This window comes from Lissotriton helveticus, chromosome 6 (genome assembly GCF_964261635.1).
Source record: "Lissotriton helveticus chromosome 6, aLisHel1.1, whole genome shotgun sequence".
Classification (NCBI taxonomy): domain Eukaryota; kingdom Metazoa; phylum Chordata; class Amphibia; order Caudata; family Salamandridae; genus Lissotriton; species Lissotriton helveticus.
This window is the reverse complement of record NC_136067.1, coordinates 241,188,797-241,201,916: the sequence shown is the minus strand read 5'-3', so window position 1 is coordinate 241,201,916 and position 13,120 is coordinate 241,188,797. Positions and strand designations below refer to the sequence as shown.

Here is a 13,120-nt window from a genome sequence, read left to right as displayed (position 1 = left end):
CGGGCGCGAGATTAATTATATTGTGGTCAAAACAAAGTGCTCACAAAGAAAATGAACAGATATGTGGATTTGTTGGAGTAGGGTTGATAATGAGGTAGTTCCAGAGTTCCTCATTTGATTATCCGGAGCAGAGGCCATCGATTAGAAGTCTAACGGATGGTTTGAGAGATGTTTAACCATTCACCTGGACTTTGCACTAGAAGAGAGCAGCTTTCCATGGTCTTCGATATGTGTGGAGAGAGTGAGGTTTGACTTCAGACTGTGCTCCTCCACCTTCCGACTATTAAATCTAGTCTGGTCCCGTGAATATATTTACATAACTCATTTTCGCCAACACTTTGTAATATTGATGCTAGTAGCAGGTTTGGTAGGGCTCTGTGGGGAGGGGGTTGTAGATTGGGGAGTTACCTGACCTTCCACCTTGCATGAATACAACAAGGTTATGTGTTCTGTATGGTGTGGGGCTTCCCTTGTGGTGCATAACCGTTGTGACCTCCCACCTACGTCGTGTGTGTGTGTGTGTGTGTGTGTGTGTGGGGGGGGGGTCTTGTTTAGTTTTGAATGCTTTACCTGTGATGTGTTTCATGTGTGAAGAGTTGTCTTGGGTTTTCCAACTTCATGACCTCGGAAAGTCATGTTTGTGGTCTCTGTTGTGCTGATACTGCTTGCATGGTTCCTTTAGCCCTTAAGAACTGTGAGGCAGAGTCTTTGCTTGGAGTGTTTGTGACCTCCCAATCCTAGTATAAACGTGCTTTTATTCATCAGTGCATTGGATCCCGTAGTGTTATCTCCCTATCCATGTGCTCCACTGTTCTATTGGCCCTGTGAGTACCCTTTCTCATCTTTCTCCCTGAACCCTGTTCTCGAGTTCCCTCAATCCAGCGCCCTTGGGTTTGACAGTCGCCCAGTTTCAATGTCTCTTTGTCCTAAGTCACTCTTTCACTGGCCCTCCCTGTCCCGGGGTTTTCTTGCCCCTACTACTCACTTTTATTATTTTCTATTTTGTTTAAATATATGACAGGAGATTTAATTTACCTTTCCATAACTTACTTCACCTTCACAGCAGGAGCATCTCAAACATGAGTTTTTCAAAAGCACAATTATCGACCACAAACTAGAGGTGTAGAATGTTCAATCGGGGAATATTTATCCAGGAATGGTCAGATCCGCACATTTCTCATCCCTTTATTTAATGTAAATAGATCTGTCATAAAATTGAGTTGGTTGTTCATATTTATGGTTTGTTTATATTCCTGTGTCTCTCTGCCCTATGAGTCACTTTCCAGGCGTCGCCCTGTACTCGTGCCTCTGATGGTGCACCTGCTAAGTGCTGATTGACTATGTTATAGTGTCTGCATGTCCTCTAGACACAGTTGTCTCTTTTCCTGGTTCACTTGTCTGTCTATTGTAAACCTGACTTTTTTCCCTAGTTCAGCCACTCCTAGCATATTGTTCAACTTTTATGTGGTCTTTTGTCATGATTCAGTGAGCCAGATCTTCAACATAAGGTGCATGTTCTCCCTATCCAAGTGGCAGACCTTATCATCCCCTCTCCATCCCAACCATTCCAGTAACATATTTTCTCAGTGGCACTTTCTCAGTGTCCATGCTGTCCCGGTGTCATTCTAGCCTTATCACAAAGCTGCGTGTTGCTCGCACTCGCCTGTGTGCTTCTCTCCCACACCCCCTGCTTCTCTCCCACGCCCTCTGCGTTGCACTCGCCCTTGCTTGCTTATCTCCACACCCTTGTGACATTCTCGCTTGTTTGCTTTTCCCTTGGTTGCTACTTTTACCCTCCCACCCTCCTGCTTCAAGTGTCTGTTCCCCACCCCCCCTGCTCCGTCTTTTCTGTTTTTTTATTCATTTATTATTTTTGTTGCGGAGAACCAGGCAGCATATTGCTGCTCGCATGTTTACCTTCAAAGCGCTTTCGCGCTGTTACAATTTCTTTATTTTATTTTCAAAAGTTATCCAAGTCATTTTGTAGTCATACACGCGATTCACCTATTAGTGTTATGGGGAATTGCATGAATAGGAAACTCTTAGCCCACGGCGAGGGTAATTTGGCTGCATTGGTAGGTTAGAGGAAGGGATGCAGGACTGAGCCTCCTATTGATCATTGATTGGGCAGTGATGGTTTTGGAGGTTTCAGGCTGGATAAATAAAGGCTGCCAGGATGTAGGGTTAGACTGTCTGCTCAATGCCTTTTGGACAGACACAGTGATTATTAGGCAGATCAGTGCCTATTGGGCTGGCATGATGGTGACTAGGCAAATCAATGTATATTGGATAAATGTAGAGGGCAACTAGGCAGCTCAATACCCATTGTGTAGATGTAATGGTGATTAGACAGCTTAGTGCCCAGTGGATAGAGGCGATGGTGTTTAGGCGGTCAATGCCCATTGGGTTGATATGTTGGTGACTTGGCAGCACAATGCCTATTGGATAGACTGTATGGTGATTGGACATGTTAATAGCCATTGGGCTGACATAACAGTGATTGGGGAGCTCAGTGCCCATTGGAAAGAGGTGATGGGGATTAAGTGGTCAGTGCCCATTAGGTAGATATGATGATTTAGCAGCTCAATGCCTATTGGATAGACGCGATGGTGATGAGGTAACTCGAAGCCTATTGGGCAGAGCCGATGGCGATTAGGCAGTGGTGCTTCATGATGTAGTGTGCTGCTGTAGAGTAATGAAGAAGGGAATCGCCATCACAGCTGCACCAAGATGGCTGCATTTCTTGTTTAGGAATGAAGCCTAATGGTCAGTGGGCGTGTCCTGCTCCACATTCCTCAGGACGGGGTCCAGAGGGGAGACCTTGATATTGTCATTGTCCCCTGGATCAGCTTCCTTTTGTGTGCAAGCATATATCTTTTCTATGTAAAAATGAGTTTAGGGTCATGGCAAAAAAAACAATTGATGGACAGAATGCAGAACAATGTCATACATTCACCCAAGTACAGAGATCTGGGCCTAAATCCATCGTTTTTTTGCTCACCATGCCATTCCAGTTCAGAGCCAGCCATATTCAAGTCAGACTTGACCCTGCTCCCCATTGGTACACACAACCCGAACTGCAAGGCCAGGTCCTCCCTGGACCGGAAACAAGCATTCTGGGATCGGTTTTGGGATAACATCCCTCATCAGCCAGGTTAGCTTGAGTCCAGTGGCATATTGAGCACGGGACCCACATCTGCGCGAACCCGTCCCACTCGGGGTGACAATTGCAAAAAGAACAATTGATGGACAGAATGCTACACAATGCCAAACGTTCACCCCAGTACAGAAATCTGGGCCTAAATCCATCGGTTTTATTTGTTCCTCATGCCATTCCGGTTCAGATGCAGCCAAATGCAAATCAGTCTTGAACCTGCTCCTCATGGAAACAGTCAGCCCGATCTGACAGGCCAGGTCCTCTCTGGACCAGAAACAAGCATTCTGGGGATCGGTTTTGGGGTAACATCAGTCAGGATAGCTTGAATCCAGTGGAATGGAGAGCACAGGACCCATGTCCGGGGTAGCGCAGCATCCATTCCATCACTGAATGGGCAGGTCTGATTGTGGGATGTCTGCTCTGGAACCATTTCAGGTCAGTGTGCCTTCAGTTCTTCTTTTACAGCAGATGATTACCGGCTCGGACACCGGATGACACCAAAGCTGCGCCCGTCTGACAGAAAATCATTTTTTTTGCATAAAAATATGTTAAGGTTGGACTTTATTTGGACAGCAAGGGCGATCACAGCAAGAGATTCAATCTCTGACTGTTATGTTATGTTATGTTAGTAACTTTTATTCAGCGCACAGCTGCCCCAGCGAAGGGGCGTCCTGGCGCCTGATCCAGTACCACAACACAACAAATCACCGCTGAAAAGAAACACGATCAATCAACAGAGGTGAACAAATAGGTTTTAATCGCGCGTCTGAAAAGAGTCAGGCTATTAAGGGCACGGATGTGGACAGGAAGGGAGTTCCATAATCCAGCCGCCATAACTCGAAATGAACGGCCGCCCATCCTACTCAGTCTGAATCTAGGCGCACTCACTAGATGAAGAGATTCCGACCTGAGAGACCGCCTGGGAACATACGGGGAGACAAGACCCACCAAGGCAGGAGGTGATGAAAATTTCAAGATCTTGAATGTCAGACAGAGTGCCTTGAATTTAATTCTCTGTCTGACCGGCAGCCAATGAAGGGAGGTTAAAACTGCAGATACAGAGCACCGTCTCGGGAGGCCCACAATGGCCCGCGCAGCGGCATTCTGCACCCTCTGCAGTCTGGTGGCCTCGGCCTGGTTGACACCAAGCAACAGAGCACTCCCATAGTCCAGCCGAGAGAGAATCGCGGCTTGGACCACCAGTTGCCGAGTTGGGGGGTTGAAGAATTTGAGGACTGGTCTCAGTCCTCGCAGAATACCATAGCAGGTAGCTGCAATCTTCTTAGTATGGCTGGTAAAAGAGAGATTGGAATCCAGCCAGACCCCCAAGTTCTTTACTTCGGCCGCTGGGATGGGAGTCACCCCCAATTCAATAGGCCACCATTGATCACCCCACAGTTCCGCTTGCTTTCCTAAGATCAGGACTTCGGTTTTCTTAGCGTTTAACTGCAAGCAGTTAGTACGCATCCAATTCGCCACGGCTAAAAGCCCTGCGCGAAACCTGGGGGCAGTCACCTCAGGGTCCCCACTGAGTGTCACCGCCAGCTGCGTGTCGTCGGCATACGATGTCATAGTTAAGCCAGTTTGTCTGACGACAGCAGCCAGCGGTTTCACATACAGGTTAAACAAAGTGGGGCTAAGCGCAGAGCCCTGAGGTACTCCTAGTCCCAAAGAGTGGAAAGAGGACTGACCAGGTGGAATGGCCACTTTAAAAAACCGGTTCGAAAGGAAGGAGCGGAACCATTGAAGAGCTTTCCCCTCAAGACCCACTTCCTCCAGCCTCCAGCCTGCTGAAGAACAGGCAGAAGCCTGCAATTATTTCCCACAAGGGCTTTTTGTTTTTCATTTTGGAACAGAATGATTAATCAGTACATTCTGTTTAATGACAGGAAAATCCGGAGACGCGATCCCGCGGTGTACAGCGGCTGACAAAAGGTTCATTTATAGCCCTGCTGGCTGGCTGACTGTCGCCCCCGGTGTGACCTCACCTGCGCCATCAGAGCACGGGCAGCGGCCTTTTGTTCATTCTTCTGTCCCACAATGGGACCCCTTGTCTGCCTACCCAGAGTCCTCTCTGCCTGCAGTCTGACGTCGGCTCCTGCGCAGCATCTGATTATTTCCACCACATTGTCTGCCGTCTTGTGATCCGCCTCGTGGAAATGCCAGCGCATGGAGGCGGCACTTTGTCGTGCTAACGAGGAGCACTTTACGAGCACTGTGCTGTGTTGGTGTTTCTGTGGGTGGGCCTTATCTGTGAATGAAACAGGGGTGGCGTCCATCCGTCGCCGGGGAGTAATTCACGCATAAAAAGAGTGCAAGGGAATTTCATCGATTGGATCAGTGTGCTTACTGCCTATGATGGGTGGATTTCATCCCTTTCTGCTGTGTATTTCGGCCATACGACAAGTAGTTGACATTAATGGATACGAGGAATGCAATAAAACAAAAGGGTAGTATGTATGTTTCTTCCGTAGGAGTACAATTCATCAATTTCAGCAGTGTTTTTCATGCATGCGAAAAGTGTATTTCACGTGTAAAAACAGGGTGGGTGACCGGTAGAAGGAGTGTTCGGTCTCCCTTAGGAAGAGTGAATTGCATCCACACGAGCAGTCTATGCCATCCTTTTGAAGAGTGCAGTTTATCCTTTCAAAGTGTGTGGTTTATCATTTCAAAATGTGTAATTTATCCTTTTGAGGAGCGTAGTTTATCCTTTCAAGGAGTGTAGTTTATCCTTTCTAGGAATATAGTGAGTGTAGTTTATCCTTTAGTGTACAATAGTTTATCCTTTGGAGGAGTGTAGTTTATCCTTTGGAGGAGTGTAGTTTATCCTTTGGAGGAGTGTAGTTTATCCTTTGGAGGAGTGTAGTTTATCCTTTGGAGGAGTGTAGTTTATCCATTGGAGGAAGAGTGTAGTTTATCCATTGGAGGAAGAGTGTAGTTTATCCATTGGAGGAAGAGTGTAGTTTATCCATTGGAGGAAGAGTGTAGTTTATCCATTGGAGGAAGAGTGTAGTTTATCCATTGGAGGAAGAGTGTAGTTTATCCATTGGAGGAAGAGTGTAGTTTATCCATTGGAAGAGTGTAGTTTATCCATTGGAGGAAGAGTGTAGTTTATCCATTGGAAGAGTGTAGTTAATCCAAACAAACAGTGCGAACAAGGAGTTTAATGTAGTTCGTCCTTGCAAGAAGAAGAATTAATCCTTTCTAGGGGTGTGATTCATCCCTTCTACCGTTTAATTTACCCGTTTGTGGGGTGTAGTACATCGACGTAAAAATTATAATTCGCCCTCTTACGGAGTGCAGGTTTTACATTATATTCTGTGTGCAGCGGCTGCGTCAACTACCATTTAAGAAACTGAGGCACTTGGGCGTTGTTAAGTTATTTTTATTTGAAAGGGGTATTGAACTTATTTTTTATTGTACGGATATTTCACACAAAGTGCGGTCTCGCCCGAGAGTGCCCGAGGGCCGTGCAGTGTAATAAAACAAACCAGAAAACCAATAATGAACAAGCTGTTCTACTTAAAATGCAATGAGTGTATTGTCATACATACGTATAAACAGAGGTTGAATGAGTCACTCGAGGAGCAATATTGTCGAGACCAAAACTCAAGATGGAAAAGCTAAAAAACATAGAAGTTGTTAGAAAATTAGGAAAAGAAAAAAGGTCAGGACACGGTGACTGGAAAATGCCATCCTCTTTACAAGCTTGTGTGCGACCGTTCAAACACTTGATTTGAGTGTATGCTTTGTTGAGTCTAGATATCTAGGTAACAGAAGACGTGAAAGCTTCATATCATCGAACTATTTTTGCTACATTACTTAAGCTAGGGCCTTTGTGGTTGACGATGAGCCGTTTTAAAGTGAGATCTGAAGGGCAAATAAATCTATAGTATAAAGTAAACTAAAGGGGAGTCATGTATTAGGATGTTTTAACCCCCTCTTCTCCAACACACCTGTTAGCCTCACCACCTCTTTGAGAACTGATATCAAAGCAGCCACGAGTTAAAAACGTGGAGAACCACAAACAAATTGTTCCCATTGTCCAATCTGGAAACCTCAATCCTCTGGAGGAGAAACAGAAATCAGAAAGGATCATTTTTCGAGTAAGCGAGTAGCACTGAAAATGGCAAGATGGCGCAATTTTCAGAATGTGCAAGTTTTGAAATCTTGGCTTTTCGAGTGGGATAAAGGATGAAGAGCAGATAGTTACCTGATAAGCTGAGAGATGACAAGGACGTCATAGCAGGTGTGCTTGGCTGATCGGGAAAGGTGTGCTTCGCGACCCCACTTGGTTTATTGCTTGAACCTCCTGATTGTTTATAGGCAGTCAGTTATATGATCTGCTCAAATGTTTCATAAAGGTTGCTACCTTTACTGATGTCTGTTTTGTGGACAGATTTGATGATGGTTAAGGCTGTCCTGGCTTTGTGTGTTCACCCACATGAAACAGAAAGGAGGAAACACATATTTGCATGAATCTAGTTGGAAAAAGAAAACCCAAACGCCCACTCCACATCTCCAGACCTGCCAACTCATACCATGCCACTGCGTGTTACATAATTTAGGTTTCCATCATACAATCACCTGGGGCAAGCAATTACACATAGTGTGAGACAAAGGGAGCAGGAAACCTCTTCTACGAATGGGCTTTCAAGGGTTTCCAGGTCTTGTGATGATGAGGGTTCTGCTCGGCCAATACCCATTATGAGTATTTAATTCTTCCCAGGGCATCATTGGAAGGCTCAGAAGGTTTTAGGGAAAGGTGGGCAGATGGCTTTTTTGGCAGTGCTCATCAGAAAGCCTCTCCCCCTCTAAGGCTCGCATCCTCTTCACATGGTAGATATTTTTGAGCTGTTGGCAGGTCTGAATCTCCATCCATTAAAGTGCGCCCAGATCTAACATCGTCCTTGCCTTGTCAGAGCCTCGTCTCCGTTGAAGTAAATTAAGCATTGAGCATCTGTTTATACTAGGGATCACCAGTGGATTTTTATTGGGCAGATGTCATCATCCCCTTTCCCTGACTTCACAGCTTACACCATTTTAGAAAGTCAAATTCAAAACATAGCTTTTGAACATCAAGAAGGAAAAGTCTGCTGCAGATGTGGAACTTCATAAGGCTGTTGCTTTTCATCCCTTGAGTATTAACACTCCAGGCTTTCTGTCACGGCGAGTCATCCTTGAGGCTAGCCTTTGTCTCACCTTCAGAAGCAGATGTGCACTATCTGGGCCCCAACTCCTAGTCTGAGACGCATATACCAACTTCAGGTAGTTACAGAAAGTTTGGCCAATGCGAGTTTATTTGCACAACATCACAGCTGAAAATTGAATGGAAAACCGAATAAACTAAGACAACAGTATACCAGCTCATGTCTAGATATCTCTATGAGCCTTAAACTGTAGCTGTGCCGTTCCCGTGTTGCCGTCATAAGAAAGATTGTAAGATATTTCTTGTCCATGGTCTACCAGAGGCCAGTGACTGTAGTGCCTCATGAGTATGGGCTCTGGCAATCTCTGGACTTTCTTGATGGCCTCTGTTTGCCACGCTTCTTTGAAGACTTTCTTGTTTTTTTTTCCACTCCCCACACTCTCACCAAACAACTGAAAGATTCATGGAACCTACTGTCTCAGAGCAGCTTCCTTGAGTGTGGGACAAACACAATAGTCTCTCTCCTCTACTTTGTGCCATTCAGCATTTTTTATGCATTTTTAACTTCGTGTGTTTTAACGCTTGATCTAATAAGCATTAGAGACTTCCTTTGCGCTCCCTTGCGCTTTGTGTCCCTTTCCCCCTCCGTTTCCCTCCGGACCGCTCTCGGCCGAGTATCGACGCCGAGGGCTGGTTCCCGGTTTTTGGCGGCCATATTGGGTGTGGGCCAGGCGGGTGATGCGCTCTAGCAGCGCTTAAAAAGGATGGCTATGACTCCGCGCAGCGGACGCGTACAGCGGACACGCCGGAGTCGTGCCAGAGTCCTGCCCGTCTGCGCCCGTCCGCGTCTCGGAGGCGGCCGGCGCGGCAGGAGTTGCTGGGTTTAGGCTCTGCTATTCGGCGTCTGATCTCCTTACACTTAGGAAAGGTAGGGCCGCGTGTCATGTAGTCTTTCCTGGGCGGTGCAGAGGTAAACGCCGGTGTCCAGGGTGTGGATGGCTTCTAGGCAACTTTCCGGCGCTCGGGCCTTCAGCCCCAAGACTATTGCCAACTATAAGTGCCTTTTACTCAATACTCGCTCTTTGAGCAGACATGCTCTTGATATTTTCGAGCTGTTAACTGTTGAAAACCGGTTTGTCTTATGCTCACCGAAACGTGGCTAGGAGAGTCCTCCAACCCTGATATTGCGACTGCAATTCCTCCGGATTATGTGATTTTTAGACATGATACACCGATCGGAAGGGGTGGAGGGGTGGCAATTGTGGTCCAGAGATCGGCCACATGTGTGGTTATCCCTATGGAGCCCATTTCTGGCTGCGAGTCCTTGGCTTTCTCTATTGCCCTATCTTCCCATCAATCCTTTTCCGGGCTCCTGGTCTACAGACCACCAGGTCAGCGAGGGACCTTATATGAGGAGCTGCATGTGCTTACTACGGCACTCTGTCTAAAGACAGAGCACTGTATTGTGCTTGGGGATTTTAACATACATATGGAGGCTGGGTTGGACGGTGATACTGTTAAAATCACTGATGTCACCGCCCCCCTGGGCCTTATTCCCTATCTGTCTGTCCCGACTCATAACAAGGGTCACACTCTTGATCAAGTTTTTTCCACCATTCCTCTTGTTATGGCCAGTCCCGTTCCTGTCCTCTGGTCTGACCACTTTCTGATTTAGTTTTCAGATTCAGGGCACCAGTAAACCCCCCTGTGCAACTTCCAATCATCCTAGGCATACTAGTCGGACATACCATCGGGTGACTCCTGAGAGTTTGGCTCAGGCCTGCGTGGAGCATCCCTGCCCTCTATCAGGTGACCTGGAGATGGATCCTGATTTGCTACAGAAGTGGCTTGTGGAGCGGTTAGATGAACTGGCTCCGCCGATTGCGTCCCGGACAACTGCAAGGCGGACCTCTGCGCCTTGGTTCACGGAGGCTCTTGCACTGTCCCGGCGCAATTGCAAGGTAGCAGAGAGGCTCTGGCGCCAGCAGTATGATCCTGGGGCCAAGGCTGCTTATAGGGCTACTATCAAGGTCTATCATGCGGACATTTTGGCCGAAAAGAAGAACTTTTTCTCTGCAAGAATTGAGACTGCTTCAAGTTCCTGCAGGGAAATCTTCACTATTGTGAAGGAGTTTATAACCCCTAAGGCTAATGCATCGCATCATGAGTTTTCTGAGCCATGGGTGATCTCGTTAGCTAGCTTTTTCACCACTAAAATTAAGCGGATTCAAGACTCTTTCTCTTTTTTGGGCCCTAATGTTGTTACCATCCCGAGGGACCAGCTGAATTCAACAGCTGGACCTGGACCCTTTCTGTCTGATTTTCCATCTCTCTCTGATTCTATTTCTCAGGACCTCCTGTTCAAACTCAAGTCAGGCTCTCCTTCTGACCCCTGCCCTGCTAGTTTTCTGGCTACGGCAGCGGAGGTTCTGAACCCGCTGATTAATCCCATTCTGAATTTGTCACTGACTAGTGGTGTAATCCCTTTGGTTTGGAAACAGGCGATGGTCGTCCCACTCCTTAAAAAGTCTGGCCTCGACCCCGAGTTCCATGCCAATTATAGGCCGATTTCCCTCCTGCCTGCTCTCGCTAAGATAGTGGAAAAGCATGTTCATACTGTGCTCTCCACTTTTCTTGAAACCCATAGCTTGCTGCACCCCACTCAGTCGGGCTTTCGATCCAATCTAAGTACCGAGATGGCACTTTTGGAGGTCAATGAGGCCATCAAGGAAGTGCTGGACGCAGGAGGAAGGGCCATGTTGATAATGCTAGACCGGTCGGCGGCTTTCGACACCGTCCCTCATGAGGGTCTCCTCAGCAGACTCCATGAGATCGGTCTGAGAGGGACGGTGTTGGGGTGGTTTAGATCCTATTTAGCTGGTCGCCGGCAGGTGGTCTGGGCCCCCCCATACTCAGCCGAAGTGCTGCCATTGGAGGTCGGAGTCCCGCAGGGGTCGGTGCTGAGCCAGACTCTCTTTAATATCTTTATGACCCCTTTGGCGGTGCTGGCGGAGTCCTTTGGGGCTCAGATCGTGTCATACGCCGATGACACCCAGCTCCTTTTCACTTGTGGTAAGGGGGCTGAGTTCGATGGAGAGAGCATCCGCGGGTGTCTTGGGGCTGTTTTCGAATGGTTTCAGCGAAACAGCCTCAAGTGCAACCCCGATGAATCAGAGGTGCTTTTCTTCGGATGTCAGGCCGACCCAAGCTGGCGGGATTGGTGGCCTGTGAACAGGTTCCCCCCCTGCGTCCTCCTCTTTGGCTGCTAAGAACTTGGGGGTCAAAATTGACAACAGCTTAAGTCCCAGATCCTTGGACTGACTGGCACTTGCTATGGTCTCCTCAAAATGTTACGGAAGTTCCTTCCCCTGCTCTCGCTTGCGCATAGGAAGACTACGGTCCAGGCTCTAATTTGTTCCAGGCTGGACTACTCAAATGTTTTATACTTAGGTCTTCCGGACTATCTACTACAAAAACTTCAGGTGGTCCAAAACTCGGCGGCACGGGCGATTTTTGGCCTACCTCGTCGAGCGAGAGCTTCGGATCTCCTACACTCCCTACACTGGCTCCCTATTCGGAAGCAGATTGTTTTTAAAACACTTATGCTGGCGCATAAGGCACTCCATGCGGTGGGAGCTGAATATATTCAGAAACATCTTGCTTTCTATAAACCAACTAGATCCCTTAGATCGGAATCTCTTGGTCTTGCCATTGTCCCTGCTGTTAGGAAAGCAAGGGTAGGGGGACGCTCTTTTAAACGTCTGGCTCCCCAGCTTTGGAACACCCTCCCTCTGTCGCTCCGCTGTACTCCGAATTTGCTGGCCTTCAGAAAGGGTCTGAAAACGTGGCTCTATGGACAGTGATCCGCTTGCTTCTTCTCTATTTTTCTGCCTTGCCCTCTGTAGTCTGCTGTGGGTTAGAAAGCACCGGGACACTCCTTGGAGTAGCCGAGCGCTATCTAAGACACCCATAACATTAACATTAACATCGAGGGATGACGGAACCTTAAACACAACAACTGATTCAAGCTTCGTACGTGGCAGCGCAGCTTCTTCTACGAACCGTTTCATGTATGAAAAGGTCCTCGTGTTCTCCGTTCGCTGTTTTGCCTCAAGCCATGCTGGTAACTCCTAAAGCTACTACTGATATCCTGTCCGATCGTGACTTACTCTTCTGTTTGCGGAGAGACTGATCCAACAAGCTTCTCTAGACTCAAACATGGGCCCTAGGGCAGGCTTTGTCTTTACCCAGATAGGTCTTTCTCTGCCCCTTTCTAAGGGTCGCGTGAGTGCAGAGAAGCACTATTTTAAAAATACGTAGGCTCAGATTGAAAGGAATAGTGCTCAGAAGCATTGCTGGAGACTTCCACAGTGTTTAGGGAACAAGGCTGTGACTCCCTCTGGGCGTTGTTCCTTGCAAACAAGAGAAAAATGTATTTTTAAGTTCCAAAAAATGTACCTTGAGCTATGAAGCTATCTGCACTTAGGATTTAGTGTCCTCTTACAAGTGCACTTCCGAACTGGTCTGCATATAAGATGTTGAAGCATAAATATTATACTCCATAGTTTTAAAGCTTAGATGCTAAAATAGATTTTTATGCATGTAAAATAAATTGCAATTGTATTTTTATTGTAATGCGTGCTTTATTACTGCTAGGGTGTGTGAACAAAACATGGCCCTCTGGTCAACAGGTTTCAAGCAGAACAACACCTTCTGACTTAGTCCCATAGCTGGAGACTGGGTTCAGTAGATCAAGAGTGCCAACCGCCAAGGCCTGCCTATCTGTCGTCGTTCATAAATTTTGTCTGCCGGTT

At 47.2% G+C, this 13,120-nt stretch overlaps 1 protein-coding gene across 1 annotated transcript in view; it reads left to right on the top strand.

Annotated features, from left to right (window-relative positions):
* Positions 1–13,120, top strand: part of TNFRSF21 (TNF receptor superfamily member 21) — a 257,647-nt gene that overhangs the window by 154,182 nt on the left and 90,345 nt on the right. The gene's annotated exons all lie outside the window — the stretch shown is intronic.